The sequence below is a fragment of the Giraffa tippelskirchi genome, chromosome 2 (genome assembly GCF_054371585.1).
Source record: "Giraffa tippelskirchi isolate mGirTip1 chromosome 2, T2T-mGirTip1v1.2.pri, whole genome shotgun sequence".
NCBI lineage: Eukaryota > Metazoa > Chordata > Mammalia > Artiodactyla > Giraffidae > Giraffa > Giraffa tippelskirchi.
In genome coordinates, this window is record NC_137276.1 from 47922862 (window position 1) to 47950553 (window position 27692).

Below are 27692 nucleotides of genomic sequence, written 5' to 3' on the forward strand. Positions count from 1 at the left end.
AATTAAATTGACCAAAGACAGATTAACAAGAGAAAAGACTTTACTAAGCAAGCACATAGGACCTTCACAGGAAAGAAGTTAAAACCCAAAGAGATGATAGACCTGGGGGCTTATTTACCATTTCAACAAAGGGCAACAAATTGTGAAGTGACAAGACAGAAAAATGAGCTTACGTTCCAAGGGAGTGGCAAATTGTGGGGAGGTAAATATGCAGGGAAACTAATGGAAGATAAGGGTTATAAAGGTTTGTCCAGTCTCAAGTTGGTGCTATCCCAGTGATGAGAGTCATCAGTTCTTCCTGGGACAGGAGAGGGCATGGGTGATATCTTCTACAAAAGGAAATGTATGCTCTGCTCTCAGGCAGAAGGGGGAAATGTAGAGAGTTCCCCCTACATTTGTTGTTTCTCAATTCCTTTCAGTTAAAAATAATCCAAATGCCAAAGTGGCAGAGTTTGGATGGTGTATTGTCGTCCCCTGCAACAGCCACAGCCATTTGTCAGTGTATTGTCTACGACTGTTTTGCAAAGGAAGAGCAGGGTTGAGTAGTTGCAATGAAGATCGGATGGACAACAGAGCCGAACACAGTTCCTGTCTGATCCTCTACAGAAAAAGGTTACTGACTCCTGGTCTCAAGTATTAGAATTGAGATAGGACTGGTCTTGCTTTTGAGTGGGGGGAGGGATAAAGGGGGAAAAAAAATCAATCCTTAGATTCAGAAAGGTCAGAAAAACAGGCAGTATTTAATACAATTCTCATCAAGAAATATAGGAAAGGTCCAGAACCTCAAAGACAAAGAAAAGATCTTACATGCTGAGAGTGGGAGAGAAGTGAGCAAGAAAGAAAAATACCATCATATTTCTTCAAATCTAAAGGGAACATTTTAACAATTGAGCATGTTCACATTTGTAACCAGTAGATAGAAAACATTGTGTCATAGTTGAATTGACAGTATTTTTCTTTCTCAATAATAAATAGAAAAGTGGTGTAATCAATAACTGGTTATATATTGGCTCTAATGAAATACGGTACCTGTAATGGAATGACAGCCAGACTGAGAGCTGATTTCTCACCTGCAAGAGCAGAAAATGATGGTGGGACTTTTCTAGAAGCCAAACGATGTCCTAAGTGTTTTTTTTTCTAATTGGTTTTAAATTGTCAGCTTGTTTAATCTCCACAAAGCCTTATGAGGTAAGCTTTTATTAATGTTAAGTTTATAAACTGTAAATGTTTATTGCTTTATAGAAAAGAAAAACTAAAGCAGAATCAAGATTCAGATTCACGTAGACCCAGTGGTCTTAACAGTTACATGTTGATGTCTCCGTGAAAAAGAAGAGACAGGAAAAAATCAAAGAACTGACATAAAGTTATATAGCCTGTGGTGTTATTTTTCAAGAAAAAAGGCAAAACCAATGGTACATTTCTGTAAGATACATTTCAGGAAGAAGGAAAATGATCTCATGAGAAAGGTCTGTGAGAAGAAATAATGCAAGAAGAAATACAGCACAAAGAAAGTAGTAAAAATGAGTGAAAATGTAAACAACATAGATTGATATTGTCCAGTGATAATTGTCTATTGATAATATCCAGTTTTTAGTGTTTAAAGAAAACAAATGAAACCTAAATTTTGTGGAAGACCAAGCAAGCTGGGAATGGAATGAGCAGATTTAAAACATTCTAATGTTCTTTAATGATTTGGAAGAAAGATAAATATGCTAATATACTCTGAACTGTTTTCAGTTAAATGTCTATAAGATTTAAAGAATAACAATTCAAAAGTTTAGAAATTAACTACAAAACTTCATGGAAAAGTAAAATGAGAAGTTAAAAACAAATAAAACCCTCTACTAGTCTGAAAGAAGGAAAATAAATTAAACAAAAAACACAGAAATAACGTAGCAGAAATAATAAATGTATTCGTAATCATAAAGAAGTAAATGGTATCTTTTCTTTATTTTAAAACAAAACTCACATTAGATTAAATAAAACAAAATGTAGCCATAGGATGATTATTGAGAGACCCACCTAAAACATAAGGACACTAAAAGTTCAAATAACAAGGTTGGGAAAATGTACCAGACATAGAGTAACTAAATGAGAGCTGGTCTAGTTGCAGTACTAACTTAAGATAAGATTTTAAGGAAAAATGCATTACTGGAAAAAAAGAGGATTACTATTGATAAAATATTCCATTTCCAGGAAGAGATACTATTAAGATATAAACCTGAGTTCACCTAATAAGTCATTGTTATACAGACCATATTCTTTTTTAAAAAAATATAATTCAGTATCACCAATTAACAATATTATGATATTTTCAGTGGACAGCAAAGGGGCTCAGCCACACATATACATGTATTCATTCTCCCCCAAACCCCCCACCCATCCAGGCTGCCATATAACCCTGAACAGAGTTCCCTGTGCTGTGCAGTAGGACCTTGTTGGTTATCCATTTTAAATATAGCAGTGTGTACGTGTCGATCCAAACTTCTTGTCTCTTCCCCCATTCTCCCTTACTGGAAATTGTAAGTTCATTCTCTAAGTCTATGAAGCCGTTTCTGTTTTGTAAATAAGTTCATTTATAGCATTTCTTTTTAGATGCCATATATAAGGGATGTTATTACAGTATTTCTCCTTTTCTGTCTAACTTACTTCACTCAGCATGGCAATTTCTAGGTCCATCCATGTTGCTGCAAATGGCATTATTTCATTCTTTTTAATGGCTGAATAATACTCCATGGTATAAATGTGCTATATCTTCTTTATCCATTCCTCTATTGATGGACATTTAGATTGCTTCCTTGTCTTGGCTGTTGTAAACAGTGCTGCAGTGAACATTGGGATACATCCATCCTTTTGAATCATGTCACAGACCATAGTCTATGGTCTGCAATTAAATCAGAACTCAAAATCCAAAAAATATTTAATAAAGTAATCATCTGTTTGGTAGTTTTATTTTTTTATTATTATTTTTTTTGATAAATTTATTTATTTTAGTTAGGGGCTAATTACTTTACAATATTGTAGTAGTTTTTGCCATACATTGACATGAATCAGCCATGGGTTTACATGTGTTCCCCATCCTGAACCCCCCCCCACCTCCCTCCCCATCCCATCTCTCTGGGTCATCCCATTGCCCCAGCCCTGAGCATTTGTCTCATGTATCGAACATGGAATGGTGTTCTGTTTCACATATGATAATATACATGTTTCAATGCTATTCTCCCAGAATGTCCCACCCTCACCTTCCATATGAGAGACAGAATAAGAGACACAGATGCATAGAACAGTCTTATGGACTCTGAGGGAGAAGGTGAGGGTGTTTGGTAGTTTTAAAAGCATACTTCTAAATAATTCATGAAATGTAGAAGTCATATGGAAATTCTTTAGGACTAAAAACTAAATAAAATTCTATGTATCAGAATTGCATGTTACAGTTAAACTAATATTAAGGGAAATTTATAGCTTTAAATGCTTATATTGAAATGAAAAGGGTAAAAATAGGCTTTTTAGCCAATATAAGAAAATAAATACTAAACATAAGAGTAGAATAGAATTTAGTGGGGTAAAAAACAAAGATATGAGATATCAGATAAGAAACATCAAATTTGTTCTTTTGGAAAGCCTGAAAAAATAATGAAGCTCTGGTAAGACAGAATAAGAAAAGAGAAAACAAGCACTAAAAACAAATCAATACCAGGAATGAAAGAGGACTCAGTCACAAACAGAACTGAGACTTAAAATATACTGAAATAGAGTATAAAGAACAACTTTATAATATGTAATATATTTGAATCAAGTAACGTGGAAATATTTACATAAAACATAAATTACTAAAACTTACTCAAGAAGAAATACTAAACCTCAATCAACTTGTGTCCGTGAAAAGCATGAATTCTTAGTTGAAAAAAAAACAAAACTCTGTCCTTGAGGAAAATACCAGACCCAGTTAGTTATATAAATAATTTGCCTGGGTGCTCAGGGAATTGAAAATTTTAATCTTGCATAAAGACTTTGAGAAGTTCACAATAAAACTAGAAAACTAATTAAGAGGAATAAAAATTGGAATGGAAACAATATAAATATGATTATTTGCATATATACTGTTGTCTATATGTTAAATCTTACAGAATACATGGTACAATTATTAGAATTAATAGAACTTAGCAAATATATTGGATATAAAATCCATATACAAAAGTCATTTGTATTTCTGTACACTAAAAATAGCATTAGTAATTATTATTAATGTAATAAATTTGAAATTTATGAGCATAGTGATTAATGACATGAACTCAGGTTCAAATTTCCCATCATTTTTAGTTATGTGACTTTTGTCATGTTATTTAACCTCTCCATGGCCTAGTCTCTTTATCTGTAAAATAGGATACCAGGATAATAATTACACCTACCTGATATGTTTGTTAAAAGAGTAATACAAAATGTGGAGACCAGTACTTGGCTTATAGTAATTGATATGGAGAAGGCAATGGCACCCCACTCCAGTACTCTTGCCTGGAAAATCCCATGGACGGAGGAGCCTGGTAGGCTACAGTCCATGGGGTCGCTAAGAGTCAGACACGACTGAGCGACTTCACTTTCACTTTTCCCTTTCATGCACTGGAGAAAGAAATGGCAACCTACTCCAGTATTCTTGCCTGGAGAATCCTAGGGACGGCAGAGCCTGGTGAGCTGCCGTCTATGGGGTCGCACAGAGTCGGACACGACTGAAGCGACTTAGCATAGCATAGCATAGCATATGTAACATTAATGTGAAAGGTAAGATACAAAAACTTTTAGAAGAACACATATAGAAGAATATCTTTATGACTTCCAGGATTTGGAAAGATTTCTCAACAAAATACAAAAAATACACACCAGAACTAGAAAGGGTAATAAATCCAACCACATTAAAATCAAGAACTTATGTTCATCAAAATTACCAGGCAAAAAGTGAGTAGACAAGCCACGAACAGAAATGATAATCTCAATAGCTATAACCACAAAGGATTTATATTTAGTGCATATATATAAACCTGAAAACCAAAAGAACCCAATAGAAAACTCAAGATATATTTTGTAGAAGAAGAAATATCAAAAGTCATCCAGCATATGGAAAATGCTAAACCTCACTAACTATCAGGGAAATGCAAATTAAAACCACAACATAAAATTTTAAATCCCACAACTAGGCAAAATTGAAAGTATGATCATACCAGGTGTTGGTGAAATAGGAAGCCATGCATTGCTGGTGGAGGTATAATATAATCATTTTGGAAAAAAAAAATATGGCATAACCTATTAAAACTGAATATGTGATTACCTAATCATCTGGTGATTTGTCTCCCGAGTATAAACCTTATGACTTACTTGATATTAATTTTCCAATCATATTTTTCTAGTTTATAAAATAAAAGATTCAAAACCTTTGTGCATATATGTATACAAATATATGTGTATATATACATACATGTTTATATACACATATATTTGTCTCATGTATATATGTGTGTATATATATATATACACATACATATATTCATGTTGCCATATCTCTCTCTCAGTCATCTATCTATTTATCTCTCTGAGTAGCCAATACTAATACCTCTTTTTAAGAACATATATTTTAGGTTCTTAAAAAGTTTGAAGAAGCATTAATACTTGTAACTTATCTTTTTCTTTGAAAGCTTTTTGGTTTCATGCAAATTTTCTCATTTATTACCAGATAGATGAGCAAAATATTCTCTTACACAGCTTTAGCATCCCTTGTGTTTAGCATAAAATCTTGTTTTTCATTTCTAATTTAGGGAATCTTTTCTCATTTTGTTATTAATTGATTTGTACAATAAATATGCATTGAATGATTAGCATACAGGATCATTGTAGATGTTGGGAAGTGTCTTCTATTTATAGCAAAGTTTGCCTGATATTTAATGATATATTATTTGACATATAAAGGATTATGACAGTCAAGTGTTTATTCTGGATTATCTATTTCATTATCACACTGTGGTTTTCATGTAATTTTAATGCCTTTTTAAATTTTAAATTCCACTGGCTTTGTTGTTGTTTGTTGTTGTTACTGTGGAAGCCCTGTTTTGTTTTCTGCTGACACATGTCTGATCCACCTCCTCCCTGTCTCTGAGTTGCTTTGCTGAGGAAGCCCTCATCTCTGTAGCCTTGAGTACTTTTACCCCAACCGAATGTCTCTCATTTACATACTCTATTATCTCAGATACTTGTTCTTACTCCCATCTTCTCATTTTCTATTTTGTGTTTTTTCAAATGGTTACTTTTTTTTTCTATATTCACTAAATGGCCTATGCTGTTTTTGAATTTTCTTTCTCTTGGTCATTGAAAAGGTGTACCATCTCTTTTTATTTCTTTGTGAGGCAACATTTAGGACTAGAGGGCTACAGTGTATATGGGAGGGGCTGTGGAGTTTCCCACAAGGAGCTCACCTTTTAAAGGCTGGTGCTTCACAAGCTGGTGGAAGAGGAGGTAGCAACAGGCTGCTGGTGACCCACATTGAGAGACTGAGGCTGCCAAGAACATGCCACTTAACTGTCCTGCCATGAACTTTCAGTCAACCCAGTCCAACCCAGTAACAGCGTAAGTGGTCTTCCTAATAAGGAGAGATGTTTCCATCTGATTCCCACATTTCCAGAGCACGGAGTCTCTCTTAATCAGGGCTACAGTGACTGATGCTCCCATGATGAGGGGTGCTTCAGACTAAGGAGATAGCTGTGCTCACAGAATACTCTGAAAGCATTGCTCCAGCCTTGGCTGGTAAGACCATGATGCAGGACCATGAATTCTACATGCTAAGGACCATTCCTCACACTTCTACATGTCCCTTTGTCCTCACTCCTGCCTGGCATAGTACTGTTCTAGCTTGATAGGTGCAGAAGAGTTAGGGTACTGCTCTCTTCTGTACAAACCACAGGGTTTCCAGGAGCAAAGGCAGTGAATCAGACTCTTCTATCTGGACATGTGGGCCCATGGCAAGAGGGCTTCCTACCTGGGTAAAGGCTTGGGGGCCAGGGAAATGTGGACTAGGACTCAAGAGGGGTGAAGAACTGGGAGCTTTAGGCTGAACATCTTAGGTGTGAGCTGAGGTCCCTGAGTAGGAAGGAACCTGGGAAATTCAGGGAGTAGGGCTGGTAAGTGGGGCTGGTGAAGTGGGAGGGGGATACCTGAGAAGGCCTGGAGTGCTCTGCTGGTTGGAAATGCACTGGTAAGGACCCTGATTGGAGGTGTGATCTGTTATGAAGGTATCATTATAATCCAAGAGGAAAAATGTTGGAATGAATTGAGGCAGGAAAAGTGGGTAAAGAGAAGGGGGAGGGCTGAAGAAATCTAAAAATGACAAACCAGAAAGGGTCTAGAAACTGATTGGAGGGTGGGCTGAGAGAGGAAATGCTCAGGAAATGCCCATGAAATTTGGGGTGACGGTAATGCCATTTAAGTAGGGAGGAAGCACAAGGGGGACCAGGGCAGGAGGGACTGCAAGGGAAGAGCCTGGATTCTGGGGACTGCCCCAGTGGAACTAGAGGTTGGGGGAGGGTATTGCACAAAAGAGGGGGGTGAGGAAGCTGCAGACCCTGCAGCTGCACCCTGTCCCACTGGGGTTGGGATCTCTCCCCTCTGAGCAGTTCTGCTGCCGGATATGGGACATGATGTGAGAACAGGGCAAGTGGTCCAGAGCTGTCAGGGACCTGCCTTTCTGGGACCCGGCTGTGCTGACGGCTGCCAAGGGGAGGAGATACCAGAGGATGCTTCCAGGAGATGCTGCTGAGGAAAGCAAAAAGGAATGAATGAGTGAAAAAAAAAGAAAGAAAGAACTGAAGGAATGAATGGAGGAGGAGAGGAAGGAAGGGAAGAAGGAATTCAGGGATTGTTTCTTAAGTTCTAGGCACAGTTCTAACCATGCTGCACATACTGTATTCTTGTGATAATCCTTTTTTTTGTCATCCTCATCTTAAAGATGAGGAAACAGAGGTGTCACAAGGGTAAGCCGTGATGGAGCCAGATGTCAAATCCTGGCAATTGAATTCAGACTTCTCCTTCTATTGCCTGGCATGGATGAATGAATGAATGAAGGGTGGGGGTGGGGATTAAGATGTACAGCATAAGTAATTTACTGATTTCACATTTAATGATAAGGAAATTGTAATCTGAATGGTCTATAGGGGATTCATCTATGCTGCTATAAGTCAGACAGTGGCTACTGTTGGCAGTGTGGGGACTGGGAGGGCATTTGGGGAGAGCTTCTCTGGTGCCAGTCATTCCATTTCTTGAGCTCAGTGCTGACTTCTCAGGCCTGACACACAGGGAAGCCTAGATTATTTAAATTTGAAGTCTTACCAACAGGCATGGCATCTTTGGGCAGTTTGGATTATGACTGATAGAATTAGTAGAATAACAGAATGCGTCACTGAGCTAATAGATGCAGTGTGTCTGAAATGTGAGCATAGTTTTAGACTCAGGCATAGAACTGTTGCCATGGCTGAGGGAATCTGTTAGAACTTTCCAAGCTCCATGGGGCTGGAGACAATTGAATGCTAAGACAAGGCAGGTTGTTGCTTCATTTCTCTGGGACACAACTGCCAAGAGCCAGTCTTCCTTGTCCATCTGGCCTTGGGCAGGTTGGGATGGGAGTTTCATCCATGCACAAGAACTTCTGGACACAATGGCTTGGCTTCATTCAGTCTTTGGCATTTTTATAAGCCTCTGTCTTCTTGCCTTGCTTTGAGTAAGTTCAGCTCAAACTCTGAGTTGCTTTTGGCTCTGGCCAAATTCTGCTGTTTAGAGATTTGTTTTGTTTCTTTTTGATGCTCTATGAGTCAACAATCACTACAGGCAATGAGGAAGAACATGTGGTGAAGACAATGGAAAACAGATCCATGCCTGCCAAATAAGGAGGTAGAAAGACTCACCCTTTGAGTTATATAAGTGGCTCAGTTCAGGGTGCACCACGCCAAGAGAGAATACATCCTGGCCTGGTGGTGGAATTCCTCGTGAGCAAGCGCCTCTCTTTGTATCTGGGTTCAATAAAGATAATTCACTTCATCCAACATAATCTTCAAGTATTCTATGGCTTCTTTCCCAAAATCTTTCACCTACTTTTAAAATGCAACCAAGTGTGGATTTTGGGCTGCACTGGAAGAAATGATGAAAAATTAGCAATTTGGGGCTCCTTTTTAGTTCTAGAACACTCATGAAATTCCAACAAAAGGTGACACGAAGCTCCACCTCTTACAATATCTACCCCACTAGGTAGATAGCTGTTTGCATTCTTGTGATTTGAAAGGCTGAATTGTGTCTGCAAAAACAAGAGGAAGTTCTCCAGTTTGTCATTCAAGCTTGTAGTAATCAATGAAAAATTTGAGTGAGATCCCCTTTGACACTAGAACAAAGGACAGAAACATGTATTCTGACTTCTTGAAATTTGGCTGACAGTTAATGTGGAGCAAGTAAGAATACCAAGAAATGATCTATTCTCATAAGATAGATGACACACTTTCACAATTAATATAGCACCTTAAAAACACAACAAAAATTTCCAGCTTGGTGAGGTGGAAACAACAGAATTTTCTTTCATAGCATCCTTAATTATTTTAAATTATGTACTTATATATGTGTCTATTAGCTGATTTTTTCCTCCAGATAATTGTAGTTCCCTGACAATGAGGCCTTTTCTTCCCCCTCACAGCAACCCCCCAACCCCTGTCTGTTTCTATTTACCAGCCCTAATACAGTGCCCGGAAGATTGTAGTTTTATAATTAGTATGTTGTTTTTGTTCATTTGCTAAGTCACGTTTGACTCTTTGCAAGCCCATGGACTGTAGCATGCCAGGCTCCCCTGTCCTTCACTATCTCCTGGAGTTTGCTCAAACTCATGTCCATTGAGTCGGTGATGCTATCTAACCATCTCATCCTCTTCCATCTCCTTTTCCTCCTGCCTTCAATCTTTCCCAGCATCAGGGGCTTTTCCAGTGAGTCAGCTCTTCACATCAGGTGGTCAAATTATTGGAGTTTCAGCTTCAGCATCAGTCCTTCCAATGAATCAGGGTTGATTTCCTTTAGGACTGACTAGTTTGATCTCCTTGCAGTCCAAGGGACTCTCGAAAGTCTTCTCCAGCACCAGAATTAGACAACATCAATTTTTCGGTGTTCAGCCTTCTTTATGATCCAGTTTTCACACCCGTTCATGACTACTGAAAAAACCATAGCTTTGACTAGACGAATTTTTGTTGGCACAGTACTGTCTCTGCTTTTTAATATGCTCTTTAGGTTTGTCATAGCTTTCCTTTCAAGGAACAAGTGTCTTTTAATTTCATGGCTGCAGTCAGCATCTGCAGTGATTTTGGAGACCAAGAAAATAAAAATCTGTCACTGCTTCCACTTTTTCCCCTTCTATTTGCCATGAAGTGACAAAAACTCCTGTCCTCCTAAAGCTTACATTTAATAGGGATGAGACAGACTTAGAAAAAGAGGGAGAAAGACTAATAGTAAACAATGAGGCAGGGAATATTATGGATTATGTGAGTATATGTTTTTGGGTGGAAGAATGTAGAAAAGCACTGATGGAATTTATATTGAGTGGTCCAGGAAAGGCTTCATTGAGGAGTGTCATTTGTGTAAGGTTATCAAGGAGGTATAGATTTATGAGGGAAAACCATTCTAGTCACAGAAAATCACAAGTGCAAAGGGGCTGCAATGGAAGCACATCCCAGATTCAAAGACCAGTGCACAAGTCCATGTACTAAGAGCAGAGGGAGGAAGGGGTCAGGGAGAATGGTAGAAGATGAGGTCAGAAAAGTTGGTCATGGGAGCTTTGTGGAGACCAGGTCATAGAGAGACTTGTGACCTTTTGATACCATTTTATTCTGAATAAAAGGAGGAACCATGGGAACATAGGAGTAACTTGATCTGACTTGAGTTTTTATAGGACTACTCTGGCCGATATGCTGAAAATTCATTAAAAGGCAGAAAGTGTGGAAGCAGATAGACCAGTCAGAGGTTGTTATGATGGTCCTGGAAGTAGAAGGTGGGGCCTTGGGCCTGAAGATTGAGACATGGTAGGATTCTGGATGTATTTTGACATAAAGCCAATAGGTTTTCTGAGTGACCAGATTTGGAATGAGAGAAACAGAGAAATCAGGATGGCTCCAAGACTTTTGATTTAAGCATCTGGAAAGATGGACGTGGGAAACCTGTGTGACAGTAGGGGAGTTATATTGGATTCTATGCTATGCTAAGCCTTAAATTTACCAGATATTGCCACATTTCTCTCAACATGGTTGTCTAAATTACAGTTCCACTAGCAGGATATGAGAATTCCCATTTCTCTACTTTCTTCACAAGGATTGCTAGGCTAATGGATGTTAAGGGATATTGTGTAGCTGTTCCAAGTTGTGTTTCCCTGATTGCCAGTGCAGTTGAACCCAATTCATACTATATTGACCTTTTGAATTTCCTGTCCTTTGAACTGTCTATTCATATCCTATGTTCAATTTTCTGTTAGATTATCCGTTTTTTTTTTATTGTGGAATTCATTTATATACTTAGTATACTCCTTGTTATACCTCTTGCATATATCCTCTCTCAATCTTGGGTTGATTTTAAATGTTAGTTATGATATCTTAGGTTGTGGAGATTTGTGAACTTTAATGTAGTCACATTCCTTTATCTTTGCCATTAGGTTCATGATTTTTGCACATAGTTGAAAAATTTCTCTTTCCCTGATGTCATAGAGATATGTGCATATATTTTCTTCCAGAAGTTTTTACTTTTGTCTTTTAATTTATTTAATAAACACTTTATTGTGCACGATGTTGTTCTAAGTGCTTTCCAAAAGATCACTTCATTTAATTTTCAAGATAACCTTATGAAAATGAAAAGTGAGTGTTAGTTGCTCAGTTGTATCTTACTCTTTGGGATCCCATGGACTGGGGCCCACCAGGCTCCTCTGTCCATGGAATTCTCCAGGCAAGAATACTGGAGTGGGTAGCCATTCCCTTCTCCAGGGGATGTTCCCAACCCAGGGATTGAACCCAGGTCTCCTGCATTGCAGGGAGATTCTTTGCTGTCTGAGCCACCATGGAAGCCCACCTATAACCTTAAGAGTTAGGTAGTATTATTCACATTTGACAGATGAGGAAGCTGGTGGGTAAGGAAGTTAAACACCTTTCTGAAAATCACAATTCTAGTAAGTTGTGAAATCTTTAGTGTATCTGAAATTAATTGATATAAAGTTGGATAGTTTTGCCTTTATCCATATGGTAACCAATTGTCACAGCATCATTTATTAAATAGCCTATCCTTTCCCAATTGATTTACATATTCCTTCTCTGTCATATTTCAAGTTCCCATAAGTGTGAAGGTCTATTTCTGGGCTCTCTGTTTTGTTACATTAGTCCATAGGTTAATGCCACACTACTTTAATCACTAGAGCTTTAAAAAAGTCATAGCTGATATTGTATGTCAGATTTTTTTCTTATTCTTTTTATTCTGACTTCAAAATTGTTTTGGCTATTTTGTACCTTTACTCTTCCAAGTGACCTTTATAAGATCACTCCAGTAAGTTCCATGAAAATGCTGTTTGGAATTGTGATGGGAATTTCATTGCATATGTGATTTATTTGAGTAGAAATTGACATCTATACAATACTAAGTGTTTATAACCATAACTTCGATGTCCAATCTGGTTTTTCAGGTCTTCTTATGTGTCTTTCAAAAAAGTTTAAAAATTTTCTCCATAATGGTTTTGTGTCTTTTCTGTTGGATTCTTTTTTAAAACCAGATTTCATATGGTCTCTTGTTACTATAAATGAAATCCTCTTTCTTAAAATATATTTTGTAGTTAATTGTCCATGGTGAATTTAATTTTTTTGTATGTTGGTCTTATACATAACAACTTTTCTCTTATGGGTCTTATATGGAACTTTATTTTGCATTATGCCATGATCTTGTCTTCTGTGGATCCATTGTACCTGCTGCTCCCTTTGTCCGTAAGTCTCACTCCCATGTTACCACATCTGGCCCATAAACTGCTTACCTTACCTTGCCTCTTGGGCCCAGAATTTATTTTGCTAAGAAGTATTTCCCAGCCTGCCCAGTATGGTCACTTTAATTAGCATTGGGGAATTTATACAGAGGCTTGAAGAAAGCGGTATGTGTTAGTACAAATTAGGCAGATAAATCCATTGCCACCTAAACCAAACACAACTGCAACAAAATAAAACAAAATAACATGACTTATTTAAACAAAAGACCAATGAGTAACAGTGGTCTCAGGAAATATTTCATGATGGATTTTTAGAAATGATAGCTTGTAAGCCACAGTAAGATAAAGCAGAAATCATCAATTGCTTTTGTGGGTTTCATATGACCATTAATACTGAGCTATTTTAAATGAATAATTTTCTTTATTTGACAGGATTACTGACCTGGGAGAGTTGGATTTTGTTTGAATGTTAGAGTTTCAAGCCATCAACAAGGACCTTTAATGTTTCTGTCCACTGCTTCAGTTAACTATCTCATTTACTGTCATGACAGCCAACATTTAACACACACATGATGCTGACTACCACTTGTTTAATGATAAGTGAAAAGAAAGGTTTGTACACACCTGGATGAACAAATGTATTCAAAGGACTGATACCTTTTGGAATTGGAAATTGTCCAGAGGTGTTTCAGTGAGACAGTTGATGGCTTCCTGCCTTAATGTGGGATTGATATAAAATGGACAAAAATAGAAAATATGTTGGTCACAGTCCAGAACTGAACAAGAATGTCTGTGACTGCTGGCGTGTGAAAGAGATTAATTGTATCTCATCCAAACATATAGAGGAACGAACCGCCCACTTATTAGGCCAGACATAATGTGATTAAGTTGCTTTGTAAAGTCATGTATTCATGGTGGTTGTTCAGGATGAGGCAAAAGCATTGCTTGGTAGGTAAGTTTGGGTGACGTCTAATGTCCTTTTTGCCATTAAATTCCCTTTATTAAGAGATTATTCCAAAGAGACTCATATGATAAGCCCTGACCCACTTCCAGCCCTGTTTCACAGGCACTTAAACTGCTGTCATTCCTGTTGCCTGCTATGTTATTGCCACCACCCAACATGTTCAGTGAAGGAGTTTTTATTTCACATGTACTAAACAAATGCAGAAGACCCACGTTCAATTCCTGGGTCGGGAAGATGCCCTGGAGAAAGAAATGGCAACCCACTACAATATTCTTGCTTGGAGAATCCCATGGAGAGAGGAGCCTGGCAGGTTACAGTCCATGGGGTCGCAAGAGTCAGACACAACTTAGCAACTAAACCACACCTAACAAATGTATTCATTCCATAGAAAAAGGTGGAATTGGCAGTCTTGTCTGCCAGGACCTGTGATCTTGGGTGAGTTGATCCTCAGGTCCTCAAAGTGTAAGCAATGGATAGTAATAACTATACATGGTGTCATTGGAAGGATACAATGAGACTTCATGTACAGGCTGGTGATAATGATTATGAGAAGAGATGCCAGAAATAATTTCATTGTTTCTTTTATTTGATACTTAATGATTTGTTTCAAATTTTCAGAACTCCCATTAGCTATATAGATGTAAAAATGATCAAAAAAGCTCTTACCTTTATGATAGATAGTTTCAAAGACAAGATTGATGTCTCTTAAGTAGTTTGTGTGGCCAGAAGGGGAAGAGATGCAGTGGGTCTAGAATGTTCCCGACGTACACATGTCAAATGGCTATGGAAAGGGAAATGCTGACCTGTCATTTATGGACTGGGGTCCTGGAGAGCAGGCTGCAGGTGCTGGGTGGCAGGTTTGCTCACACGTTTCTAGAGTAGAACAGGCGTGGGGCAGTTTTTTCCCCAAAGTCTCATCCTCCAGGGCAGGATTTCTCAGGTGGTGCTAGTGGTAAAATATCGACCTGCCAGGAGATGTAGGAGATATGGGTTTGGTCCCTGAGTTGGGAAGATCCCCTGGAATAGGAAATGGCAACCCACTTCAGTATTCTTGCCTGGGAAACCCCATGGACAGAAGAGATTGGTGGCCCACGGTCCTTGGGGTCACAAAAGGGTCAGACACACTCATCCCATCACACATACAAAACCACACACACATACAACATATACACCTCCCCATACACACACCACATACACAACCACACATACACTACACCAAACACCACAATCCCCCCCTACACCAAGCATACACATACCCCATTGCACACACACACAGACACGGTAAGACAGTTCAAGAAGGCAAAGTCAGTGTAACAGATAATGAGGACGAAGGCTAAAGGTAGTGGAGCTGGAGGGAAAACCAATGATAGTCACAAGTTATAATTACATTATGTGCATAACCACACTCAATAATAGCTGCTCAAGGTCGCCGGTATGGAAGTAAAAGAAAACAATGAGCATTGTGAGCCTATAAGTGAGAATTGTCCAGACAAGGATCTGGGTGTTGTTCTTGGACTAGGAAGTGGGGTTATCTCCTCGGTGCTAAGAACACAATGACTGACAGTTTCACAGTGTGGCCTTCAATCCTGGAGGTCGTCCTGGTGGGCAAAGCCTCCATTTCTCAGATCTACCTGAACTCACCTACTTGGCTGGCAGGTTTACCTACAGAGAAGAGGACTTTCCCAATGTTCCTGAACTGAGGATGAGTCAATAGAACTGGCCTGAAAATAACCTTAGAAGATGAAGTGCTCAGAGTTACAGCAGAGCATAGCCTCTTTCAAGTGGACAAAGGGAGAATCAAACAAAGAATTGAAGTGAATTGGCATGTACAGGTATAGGAGCTGAGGGAATGGCTGAAAAAAGGACAGCACACAGAAAGGTCAAGATCAACCATAGCCATAAATGATAATCATCCCATGGGCCACAGTGACTAAGAGGGTACATCCCTTTCTTCAGCTGCTAGCATGGGGCCTGGCACAGAATATAGGATTGTTGAAGGCAGCTTTTGGGGTTGGGAGTTGGCATGGAGTTGGGAGATATGATGCTCACCTCTAATCCTTATGCCTTCTGCCTGGCCAGCATCTACTTCTCCATCCTCCAAAGCCAGAAAAAAAATTTTTTTTTCCTGTCTTCCTCACTCCAGCTATGAGATCCATTCAATCTCTTGGCTTTCCCCCAGTTATCCAAAATGCCCTGCTGGATTCTCTTCAGTCTGCCAGGCCACACCCCCAAGTTCTCAGTGGCTGCTGAGTCAAGATTCAAACATTTGTTGACTCAGATCTCTCTGCTTTTTCCTTTGGCCCATCACCTTTCTGAAGCAAGGAACAACTGAGGGTGCATTGGAGCCACAGTCACCCGAATGTTGATGGAAAGTGTGGCTTTCACCTACACTGACCATCAGCCCACCCTTTCTTGTTCTTGGAACCCAAAGGTCTCCTCTGAATATTATAGCTAATGAGATACGGTCACAAGTTGTTTGAGAAAATCTACTGGCATTTTCTCCTGCCTGAACTCCAAGTTGGGGCTCAGCATTTCTACTTCGAATGATTGCATCCTCCCAGTGACCCTCCCTGTTGTAACCTGGAACATTGGCAGGTCCATAAAAGAACTGCTGATTTATAACACACCTCAGTTTTTTTTTGTTTAATCCTCCTTGGCAGTCTCTTTACAACCCCTCCTTGAAATAATTTTTCTTAGTGGTTTATAGTCTTTGTTTTAGGATTTTGTTTGTTTTTGCCATTTGTCTTCAAAGGAGAACTGGCAGGCAGGGCCCTGTGGTTATTTCCTGATAGAGTATTCACAACCTGGGAGATATTCTTGTTCCTTTACTTTGGAAACGGAAGCTTCCAGGGCTCTGTGTTTTCCCCAGCAGTGGCAGGTCAGCTTAATGTCCCAGGACTACAGTTTATCTGCAGAGGAGGCGTAGCCTATTCCCCACATTGCGTGCAAGTGAGGTGCTCAGGCCTACACTTCACTGGAGTCCCCATCACTCTCTGATTACCCACTTAACATACTGACTAGACCCCAAGACAGTGGTTGAGTTGGCTCTTTTAGGGGCAAATGTCACCCATGAGAGAGATGGGACAACTGAGGGCTTACCCATGAAGCGTTCTGGAGCCCAGGGTCCCCCAGGTGAACTAAGCCTTCTTTTCCTCTTGGAACCTGGTCCTCTTGAACTGAGCATCCCTTGGAGGGGACCCTCTGGTTGGGATTCTGGCTCCAGCTTCAAGAAGGGGCTCTTTCTGTAGAATCTCCCAGACAGTGTAAGGGAGGATCCTTTTTTTTTTTTTTTTTAAGAAAAATGTGCTCTCTTTCTGATGTGTTCCATACACATAACTTTCTCTCCTGGGTATCCATCCTCCTAGACAGAGGTCCTCCCACAGTGCTGAGAAGAAACCTGCTATGAAGGATTAACCATGAGTCTGGAGTGTGCACTGATGAAGGCAGGGCAAGTAGATGAGATTCTTATCCTCTTGGTAGAGGGTTGGAGGAAGAGTTGGGGAGGAGGGGGAGACAAGCAGATGAGCGCACTGATATTTGCTCCCCTGGCTTTACCCAGAGAAGCAGATGTAGTGGGTCTGCAGGTAGGGACACCTAGGGTGTGTGGGGGAGCTCCCTGTTTGGGGCTCTGGTTGGCAACTGTCATGCAAGGCAGGCTAGCCAGAGAAGGGTCTCTAGATTCCTCATCCAACCTGGGGCTCCTGTTTGGACTGGATGCTGGATTGAGAGCCAGTGGCTCTGTCAGTGTGTTCATCATGATAGGGAAGCAGTTAGTGCATGTCAGGGGCTTGTCCAGGGGAGACAGTGAGTAAGGCAGCGTCGTGGGATGTTCTGTGGTTAGTGGGATCAGTGGAGAGGGAATGCAGGAGGTGACTGACCTCAGGAAGGACAGACTTCTACTCTAACTGCTACACAGGCATCTGGTTCCTAGCATGAGGCCGACAGCAGTTTCAGACACTAGAGTAGTTCCTTGGCAGCTGAGCATAGACTCTGGAACTCATTACCTCCCCTCCACTGCTGTCAAATCATGTGACTCCTCCCCACACACACCCAGAGACCGTCTAGGAGAGAAGCCAGGGAAAATAGTAGGAATGAAACAGATTGAACAGTTACCCTCAGAAGGCTGTGCATTATTCCCTGAGGGAGGCTGACTCTCTGGACTGAAAAAATTAGACATATTCTCCCTGATTGAATTGGGGTTTCACTTACAGGCCTTCTATGCTTTTAGTACCGATTTACGTCCATATTCTTTAACATTCTGGGGGAACAGGAAAGGGCAAACTTGAAATGCCAGTTGTTAGAAACTTTCCAGAAGTTCCCTCTGGCTGATTCCTCTTTGGCACCCTGTCTCCCTAACAACACTGCCAGGAGGAGGAAATAGTCTCAGACATCACCTTTAGGGCTCTGGTGGAGCCAGACATGCTCATGGGCAGTGTCCTTGGGATATGCTTACTCACTTATTCTCTCATTTGTGTGGTGGAAACCTCCGGCTTCCTGCTTCCTGGGGCAGCACAGGAAGGCCAGCAGTGGCCCCCTCTCTTTCCCTCTTTGAAATTATCTGCACACATCACAGATGTGAGAACCAGAACCATGGCTTGTGGCCCCTGATCAGGCCTCACAGCCTAATACCTTTCTTGGTCACTTCCTCTGCTTTGTGTGGCTGGAGTGAGGGGAGGTTTGGTTTTCCTTGGAGCAGGAGGAAGTGATAGGGATTGGAGAGCAGGAAGACCCCTCACCTAAGATCAGGCCTTCTTGTCCAGCACTGACAGGAGTTCTGCTTCAGGGTGTAGCACACAGAAAGTATAGCTGCCAACCAAGCACTATTGTTTTTCCCATTTGATTGGTGCCCTGGGCATAGTTGCATCTCCAAGCATGGGGGGCTGACAGTGACTTGAGGCAGGATCTGTGTATTACTGGTTATTATCTATTAGACACCAGCATTTCTAAAGCCAAGGTTTGCTTTCTATCCTCCACCTAGCCTGTGTGTGTGATTGCTTCACCCAGTAGGGTAGAACTCAGCCCCAGAGCTGGAGTCCTCCAGGGCTAAGAGCATAGTGCTTACGACTGTGATGCCTGCTCCGAGGCCTGTCTCTGCCTCCTAGCTTGTTACTTAGGGCAGATCACTTATGCTGACTCAGTTTTGCTCATCTTAATGTTACAGGTAAGGAGACTGAATAGCTAGACTAACTAGACACTTCAACGCTGACTGTTTTGTATTCATGTACATGTTGGGAATAAAAGAAAGGCAATGCCAAAGAATGCTCCAACTACCACACAATTGCACTCATCTCGCACGCTAGTAAAGTAATGCTCAAAATTCTCCAAGCCAGGCTTCAGCAATACATGAACCGTGAACTTCCAGATGTTCAAGCTGGTTTTAGAAAAGGCAGAGGAACCAGAGATCAAATTGCCAACATCCGCTGTATCATCGAAAAAGCAAGAGAGTTCCAGAAAAACATCTATTTCTGCTTTATTGACTATGCCAAAGCCTTTGACTGTGTGGATCACAATAAACTGTGGCAAATTCTGAGAGAAATGGGAATACCAGACCATCTGACCTGTCTCTTGAGAAACCTGTATGTAGGTCAGGAAGCAACAGTTAGAACTGGACATAGAACAACAGACTGGTTCCAAATAGGAAAAGGAGTACGTCAAGGCTGTATATTGTCACCCTGCTTATTTAACTTATATGCAGAGTATATCATAAGAAATGCTGGGCTGGAAGAAACACAAGCTGGAATCAAGATTGCTGGGAGAAATATCAATAACCTCAGATATGCAGATGACACCACTCTTATGGCAAAAAGTGAAGAAGAGCTAAAGAGCCTCTTGAAGAAAGTGAAAGAGGAGAGTGAAAAAGTTGGCTTAAAGGTCAACGTTCAGAAAACTAAGATCATGGCATCTAGTCCCATCACTTCATGGAAAATAGTTGGAGAAACAGTGGAAACAGTGTCAGACTTTAACTTTTTGGGCTCCAAAATCACTGCTGATGGTGATTGGAGCCATGAAATTAAAAGATGCTTGCTCCTTGGAAGGAAAGTTATGACCAACCTAGATAGCATGTTTAAAAGCAGAGACATTACTTTGCCAACAAATGTCCGTCTAGTCAAGGCTATGGTTTTTCCAGTGGTCGTGTATAGATATGAGAGCTGGACGGTGAAGAAAGCTGAGTGCCGAAGAATTGATGCTTTTGAACTGTGGTGTTGGAGAAGACTCTTGAGAGTCCCTTGGACTGCAAGAAGATCCAACCAGTCCATCCTAAAGGAGATCAGTCCTGGTTGTTCATTGGAAGGACTGATGTTGAAGCTGAAACTCCAATACTTTGGCCACCTCATGCCAAAGAGTTGTCTCACTGGAAAAGACTCTAATGCTGGGAAGGATTGGGGGCAGGAGGAGAAGGGGACAACAGAGGATGAGATGGTTGGATGGCATCACTGACTCGATGGACATGGGTTTGGGTAAACTCCGAGAGTTGGTGATGGACAAGGAGGCCTGGCGTGCTTCGATTCATGGGGTCGCAACGAGTTGGACACGACTGAGCAACTGAACTGAACTGAACTGATGCCAAAAGAAAGATATACTGAATTTATTGAGCAAATTAAAGAGAAAATGAAGTTTCCTGTGAGTACATTTTAAACCACCTGGGTTTGAGTACTGTGCATGACAAATACTAGGAAGCTGGATAAAATCGATATGCAGTTAAAAGCTTCCAATTTTGTGCCTCTTAACCAAAAATACTTTTTGATTTTATATTGTGTATGTATTATTTATCCAAAAGTTATTTATATAATTTTAAAAGTAGACAAGGAAATGATATAAAAAATAGCTTTGTTGTTGTTGTTCAGTCACTAAGTTGTGTCTGACTCTTTGCAAGCCCATGAACTACAGCACGCCTGGCTTCCCTGTTCTTCGCTATCGTTTTGAATCTTCTCAAGCTCATGTCCATTGAGTCAGTGATGCTATCCAACCATCTCATCGTCTGTCACCCCCTTTTCCTCTTGCCCTCAATTTTTCCCAGCATCAGGGTCTTTTCCAATGAGTCAGCTCTTTGCATCAGGTGGCCAAAGTATTGAAGCTTCAGCTTCAGCATCAATCCTTCCAATGAATATTCAGGATTGATTTCTTTTAGGATTGATGGGTTTGATCTCCTTGCAGTCCAAGAGACTTTCAAGAGTCTTCTCCAACACCACAGTTCAAAAGTGTCAATTCTTTAGTGCTCAGCCTTCTTTATGGTCCAACTCTCACATCCATACAAGACTACTGGAAAAACCATAGCTTTGATTATAGGGACCTTTGTTGGAAAAGTGATGTCTCTGCTTTTTAAAATACTGTCTAGGTTTGACATAGCTATTTTTCCAAGGAGCAAGCATCTTTTAATTTTGTGGCTGCACTAACCGTCTGCATTGATTTTGGAGCCCAAGTAAATGAAATCTGACACTGTTTCCACATTTTCCCCATATATTTGCCATGAATTGATATGATCAGATGCCATGATCTTCGTGTTTTGAATGTTGAATTTAAGTCAGCTTTTTCCACTCTCCTCTTTCACCTTCACCAGGAGGCTCTTTAGTTCCTCTTTACTTTCTGCCATTAAAGTGGTATCATCTACATATCTGAAGCTGTTGATATTTCTTCCGGCAATCTTGATTCCACCTTGTGATTCATCCAGCCCAACATTTTGCATGATGTACTCTGCGTATAAGTTAAAAATAGCTGCTGCTGCTGCTAAGTCGCTTCAGTCGTGTCCGACTCTGTGCAACCCCATAGACGGCAGCCCACCAGTCTCCTCTGTCCCTAGGATTCTCCAAGCAAGAATACTGGAGTGGGTTGCCATTTCCTTCTCCTTATTAAAGGCTGATCTCTGTGCTAAGTGCTCATTCCTAGAACAGGGAGCATTAAAAGACAGACAGTAGAAGTGTTCCTGATGCTGATAGCAGAGGAGGAGCTGGGGCATTCTGGCAGAGATGCATGGCAGTGCACAAAGTGAGGCATGTTTTCTCTGCAGGGTTGAGTGAAGAAGCATCTGACAGGACTGTGGAGGGAGAAGGGGATGAGGAATTTCTTACTCTCAGCTGAAGTAAGGGGGTGCTCACCAAGTCTGAGGAAGGTACGCAAACAATGAGGTAAATCCAAAACTAATCTGCAAGGCAAACAGTCAGGGCAAAGCCAGGCTGTTACCCCAAGGGACGGCAGTCCTAAAGCAATCTGGTTTTAAATCATTTCCAAATCCAGCAACAGTATAGTTAAGGGAATTTCAACAGGTAATGGACCAAGAGTAACACAGAAGCCAGAAAAGGCAACCCGCACATCACATCTTTACTCAGTTCCTGCTGTTTGGGAGACAAGTAAACTGAGGGAGAAGGAGCAGAGCACCTTAGTAAGGACCCTTGGTTCAGCATAAAACCAGAGAGGGTTCTAGAGGGTGAGAGGTGGTGGTGGTGAGGGAGGAGAAGGGCCACATGATTCAAATTGCTTTTTGCTGTGACAATCGGAATCTGATAGCTTTTCAGCAGGGGAACTGCATGATCAGGTTTTTGCTTTAGAAAGAAAGGGAAGGGCTCAAAATTCTGGAATTATGATATCAGAGCTGGAAGGGGTATCAGCCTGCATTGAAATGTAGCCCTCTCCTTGTGTAATGAGCAACTTGCCAACATCATCATATCCTTTATTTAAAAAACAAAACAAAACCAAGTGAAACAATACAACCACAAAATCCTTCCTGTTACTTGACTCGGGGCCACCATCCTATTTCTAATAGACATGTGTTAATTATTGGCACCTTGGTTTCTCAATTCTGACTTTACAGTAGGCCTGAGTTCTTAACCATCAAAGATGCCTTCTAGAATGGTACTCTAGTGTCCCATTTTTTTCTTTGTCTTGGTACAAAGAAAATGAGTTAAATTAAGTCAGTGGAAAGCTTGTGTCATGGTTTTAGGCATTAAGTGTACAAGGACCCAGTCTCTGTCTTTCAACACTCATTCTAATACATTAAGCAGAGTCATTTAGATTTTAAATGTTATAACAGAATAACAGAAGCGCCTATTGATTCATGAATGCATGCATCCATCCATTCATCCATCCATGTATCATTTATTGAAGTCCTGGGACTAAGCTTGTTTATATCACTGAGCTTATATTCTAATGCGGGAAAGATAGACCACATCTGGGTTAACAGAGAAGAATCATTGCAGACAATGATACAAACACACTGCTGTATTTAAATCTATATGCTATATTTAAAATGGATAACAAACAAGGATCTACTGTGTAGCATAGGGAATTCTGCTCAATATTATGTAACAACCAAATTGGGAAAAGAATTTGAAAAAGAGTAGATACATGTATATGTATATCTGAATCACTTTGTTCTACACCTGAAACTAGTGTAACATTGTTAATCAACTATACTTCAATATAAAATAAAAAGTTATAAAGAAGAAATAGGTGAAATGGGGAGAGGATTGAGGGATGGGACAGGAAGAGAGTTGTATTTCAGGTAGAGTGGTTAGGGAAGTTCTCTCAAAGGACAGGAGGGATAAACTCATAACTGAAGAAGATAAGGGTGCAGCCAGGTAAAGATCTGGGGCAAAAGCTTCTAGGTAGAGAGGGCTGTACAAATAAAGACCCTGAGGCATGAAAGATCTTGGAGTGTTCAGGGAACAAAAGGAGGGGAATATAGCTGGAGCTCTGTGACTGGGGATTAGGAGTGTCCAGAGAGCCTGTCTCAGTGCTGCAGTCCAGAGATAGGGCTCTACCTGGGTGCCACGGCCCTTCACAGAGCAGGTGGCATGTGCAGGTCTGGAGGGATTGAAAACTACATGAAGGTCAAGTGGGTTTATAATGATGTGGGAGGATCAGGTTGGAGGCAAGAAAGGATAATAATAAAGATAATATATAATACTAATGTTTATTCATCTCTAATTATGTTTCGGGCACAGTGCTGCATGCCTGATCCCATTCAAACCTTGTAATCTCTTTATTGAGTCCTTTGATTTTCCTTATTTTACAGAGAGTTATGGAGGTCTTGGTCAGGTTTGAGACTTGTTGACATTGAGATCATAGAATGTGTATAGGTGGAGATATAGAGAACAATTGGAATCACACCTTGTTCATATCAGGAACTCTGCAAATAAGTGTTGGATGAAATCGGGGTGAGATACAAATATGGAAGCAAACCCTCCAGTGGTAGTACTGAACTTGAGAGGGTAGATAAGTGTCTATTTTACAACTTCCTGGGCACTGGGATGACGTTGCTGAAATGCTGATTAAAATCTGCTTTACTCCCCAGTAAAGATTTTATATAACCACCACGGTGACTGAATGTCTTTTCTGATTACTGAGTCTCTGAATCCCATACTTGTATTTAGGCAGAGGTTTTGTGCATTTATGCATAGAGCCCACCTTCCACAGAAGATGTGATAAGGCTCCTTTGAGCTATGGTGTGGCCATGTGGCCCAGACTTTGACAACCAGATGCACCTTCTGGAGCTTTGAAACAGAAGCTGGGCCACACAGCATCAATTTTGGAAGTGTCATTAGAGAGACTGAAAGGAGTGACCCAAGGCTGCAGGGACGGAAGTTCTAGGCAGGGTCCAGAAATTAGGGTCTGGGTTCTGAGCTACGCAACTGAACCCAGTAATTTCTCCGTGGTTTACTCGAGTTCTGTAATTTTGGCTTAATTTTGTTTATATTTGATTTCTTAAAAAACTGCCTAGTTCATAGTCACATTTGTTGTATGGGGTTGAATATAGTGCTCTCTTATAACTATTTAGTCTCCACTGTGTCTGTGTTTACAAACCCTTTCTTCTTTTTTTTTTCACATTCATGAAGGGATATTATTTTATTAAATAAATCTTAATGATATTTATCAAGTGTATCTTTTTTCATTTCCTTGCTTTTTTATTGAAGTGTTGACAATGACATTATGTTACTTTCAGATGTACAACATAATGATTCAATATATATCAAATATAATTTTATATAAAAATTAAGAAAGAAAGAATATATAAATTTTGTAAAACTTAGATATGAGTGTGTGACATTTTTCTCTGAGTGGTTGAATTAAAAAATATCTTTTTATACATGCCTAGAACATTCACATTTTGTGTAGTGAGTCCATCTTTTCTTTGTACTCAGAAAAAAACAAAGTGTTATTTGAAAAATGAACTGTGATCACATAGCAATACAAAGACCCTAAACTTCTTCTGAACATTATATTTAGGCAAATATTTGATGTAAATATAATAAGCATCATATACCCATCAGGCATCTTTAACAATTTCTCCAGTGAAAAAAAGATCTTTAAAGATGCCGGCTTCCATACTACTTTGTAGAAAAATGACATTTATTTTATATATAACCTAAGAAAAATTTCTAAGAAAGCTTTTGCATTTGTTGTAAACATTAATCAAACATTTCCCAAATTTGTCAGTGTTATTGCTATTTCATTGGTGATTCCTCAGTTAGAAGTGAAAAAATTACTTTTTTCTCCTTCCAAGCCGTAAAATAATTTTGTGGTCCTTTATTATAATATGATATGGTATATATGATATAACATGTCTTTTTCAGGTTATTATTATGGAATTCCTTCTATTGGAGCAATAAGAATCAATACTCAGGTATGGTTATGATCTCTTTTTTTCTTGACCTGACTTAGGTCTGTTTCATATTTAATTTTCAAGAATAACCAGCTCTTCATTTTACTTATCTATTAAGTAATCTTCCCCTTTATTTTTTTAATTTCTGAGTTTACTATTAATATTTTTTTCATATTTATTTGGTTTATTATCATTTTGCTATATCCTTTTGTTGGATACTTAATTCATTTATTTTTACTTTTTTTCTTTTAAAAAGTAGTTAATTGTGTAAATTTTCCCTCCAAGTGTTACCTTGACTAAATCCCATATGTTTATGTACAGAATATCCTAATTGTGGTTTAATTACAATTTTGTTTCCATGTTTGGCTCCAGATTTATTTGAATGTCCAGATACTTAGAGTTGTTGGCTCCTCTTTGTTTATTAATTTCTGGTTTTATTACATTGTGGTTAGAGAAAGTAGTCTGAAGGATTTCAATTTAGAAAAAATGTATTTTTTGTCACTTAGAAAACGCTCAATTTCTGTCAGTGTTCCAAAGATACATAATGAGTCCATTATATTATGTGTTAGGGTATAGTAACACACACGTATACACTTTGTCATATGCTTATATTTATATATTTGGTCTGATGGTGGGCTGTATTAGCTGAGTTCTGGATTCATTTCAGTGCAAATTCATTGAGGTAGACATGTCCATTTCCTTCTCAACTCTGCCCCAAATACCTGACTCATGTAGGATCTGACTCATATAGGAATTAAGCATATTTGAATGAATTAAAAAGTTTATATCCTTAGTTTTACTTCTGTATGAAACATTACTTTCAGAGTTGTACTAAATTATTTTATTTTGATCATGTAGTTTTGTTAAGTTTGTCTTTATTTAAAATATATTTTAGTAAGGTATTCTTGAAATTTTTGAGTACTTGAAGGTTTGTGATGTTATATATTGGGGTTTATTTTAAAAATACTGAATGCTTCTTATGTTCTAGGTACTGTGCTAAGTAAGCACTAGAAATACAATGGCAAATTTTAAAAAACCCTCGGTTTCCTGCATTTAATGATTCATACATGTATATTTATGGAAACAAAGAATGATAAAGTAAATAAGTAAATGTTAGTTTGAAAGAATTGTGATTGGTGCTATAGAGGAAACCAACGGACAACTGTTAAAGATATCGAGTTGGTACTGTCAGAAAGTCCAGCCTGTGGTGGGTATATTGAATGGAGGCCAAAAGACAAGGCAAATCAGCCCCTCGAAAAGCTGGGAGTGGGGGTGGTCCTCCAGGCAGAGAGAACAGTATCTTCTGTTAGTATGAAATTGCTTCTCTCTCATTCAATGTTTGGCTTGAGTTCTATATTAGCAATATTGATGCTTCAGTTTTCTTTTTGTTGGGACTTGCATGATACACATATTTATTCATGCAGTCATACAAACCACGCAATTAGGTATCAGTATTTTTGTATCATTTGTTGTTGATCTTATAAATAAAATATTAATCTTGAATTCTCCCTACTCCCCTCACCCCATCAGGAAATTTTTGTTTTGTTGTACAGGAATTTAATCCACATGTAATACTCTCTGATAGATTTTGCCTCATTCCTGACATTTTAATAGATGTTTTATGTATTATCCTTTAGTTTGCACCATTGCTTGGCCTTTTTGCTGGGTTTTATTAATATGTTGGGCATTATTTATTTCTCATCCTTGAACAGGAGTGTTAGAGAAAAGCCTTGCTTTTGTGTTAATCCACATGATTACTTTTGAATTTCTCTGAGGATCCCAACTGAAATCATTCCTCTTCCAGCTTTATTTAGATATAATTAACAAAGAGAAACTGTATATATTAAAGGTGTACAATATGTTTTGATATATGTATACATTGTGAAGTGATTACCACAATCAAGTTAAAATGACATACCTCTCACTTCACATATTAATAGTTAACCTTTTTTTTTTTTTGGTGAGAACAGTTAAGATCTATTCATGTCAGATTTCTAGAATACAAATCAATATTACCAACTGTAGTCACCACATTGTACATTTGATTCCTAGAACTTGTCCATCCTGTTCATAACTGAAATTTTGTATCCTTTGATCAACATTTCTCAGTTCTGTATTGCCTG

At 39.3% G+C, this 27692-nt stretch overlaps 1 long non-coding RNA gene across 1 annotated transcript; it reads left to right on the forward strand.

Moving 5' to 3' along the window:
* Nucleotides 1-416: 416 nt before the first annotated feature.
* Nucleotides 417-27353, forward strand: LOC145533268 (uncharacterized). Its single transcript, XR_014073967.1, has 3 exons — nucleotides 417-612; nucleotides 21979-22080; nucleotides 25541-27353. It is a non-coding gene; the product is annotated as an uncharacterized LOC145533268 (long non-coding RNA).
* Nucleotides 27354-27692: the final 339 nt, after the last annotated feature.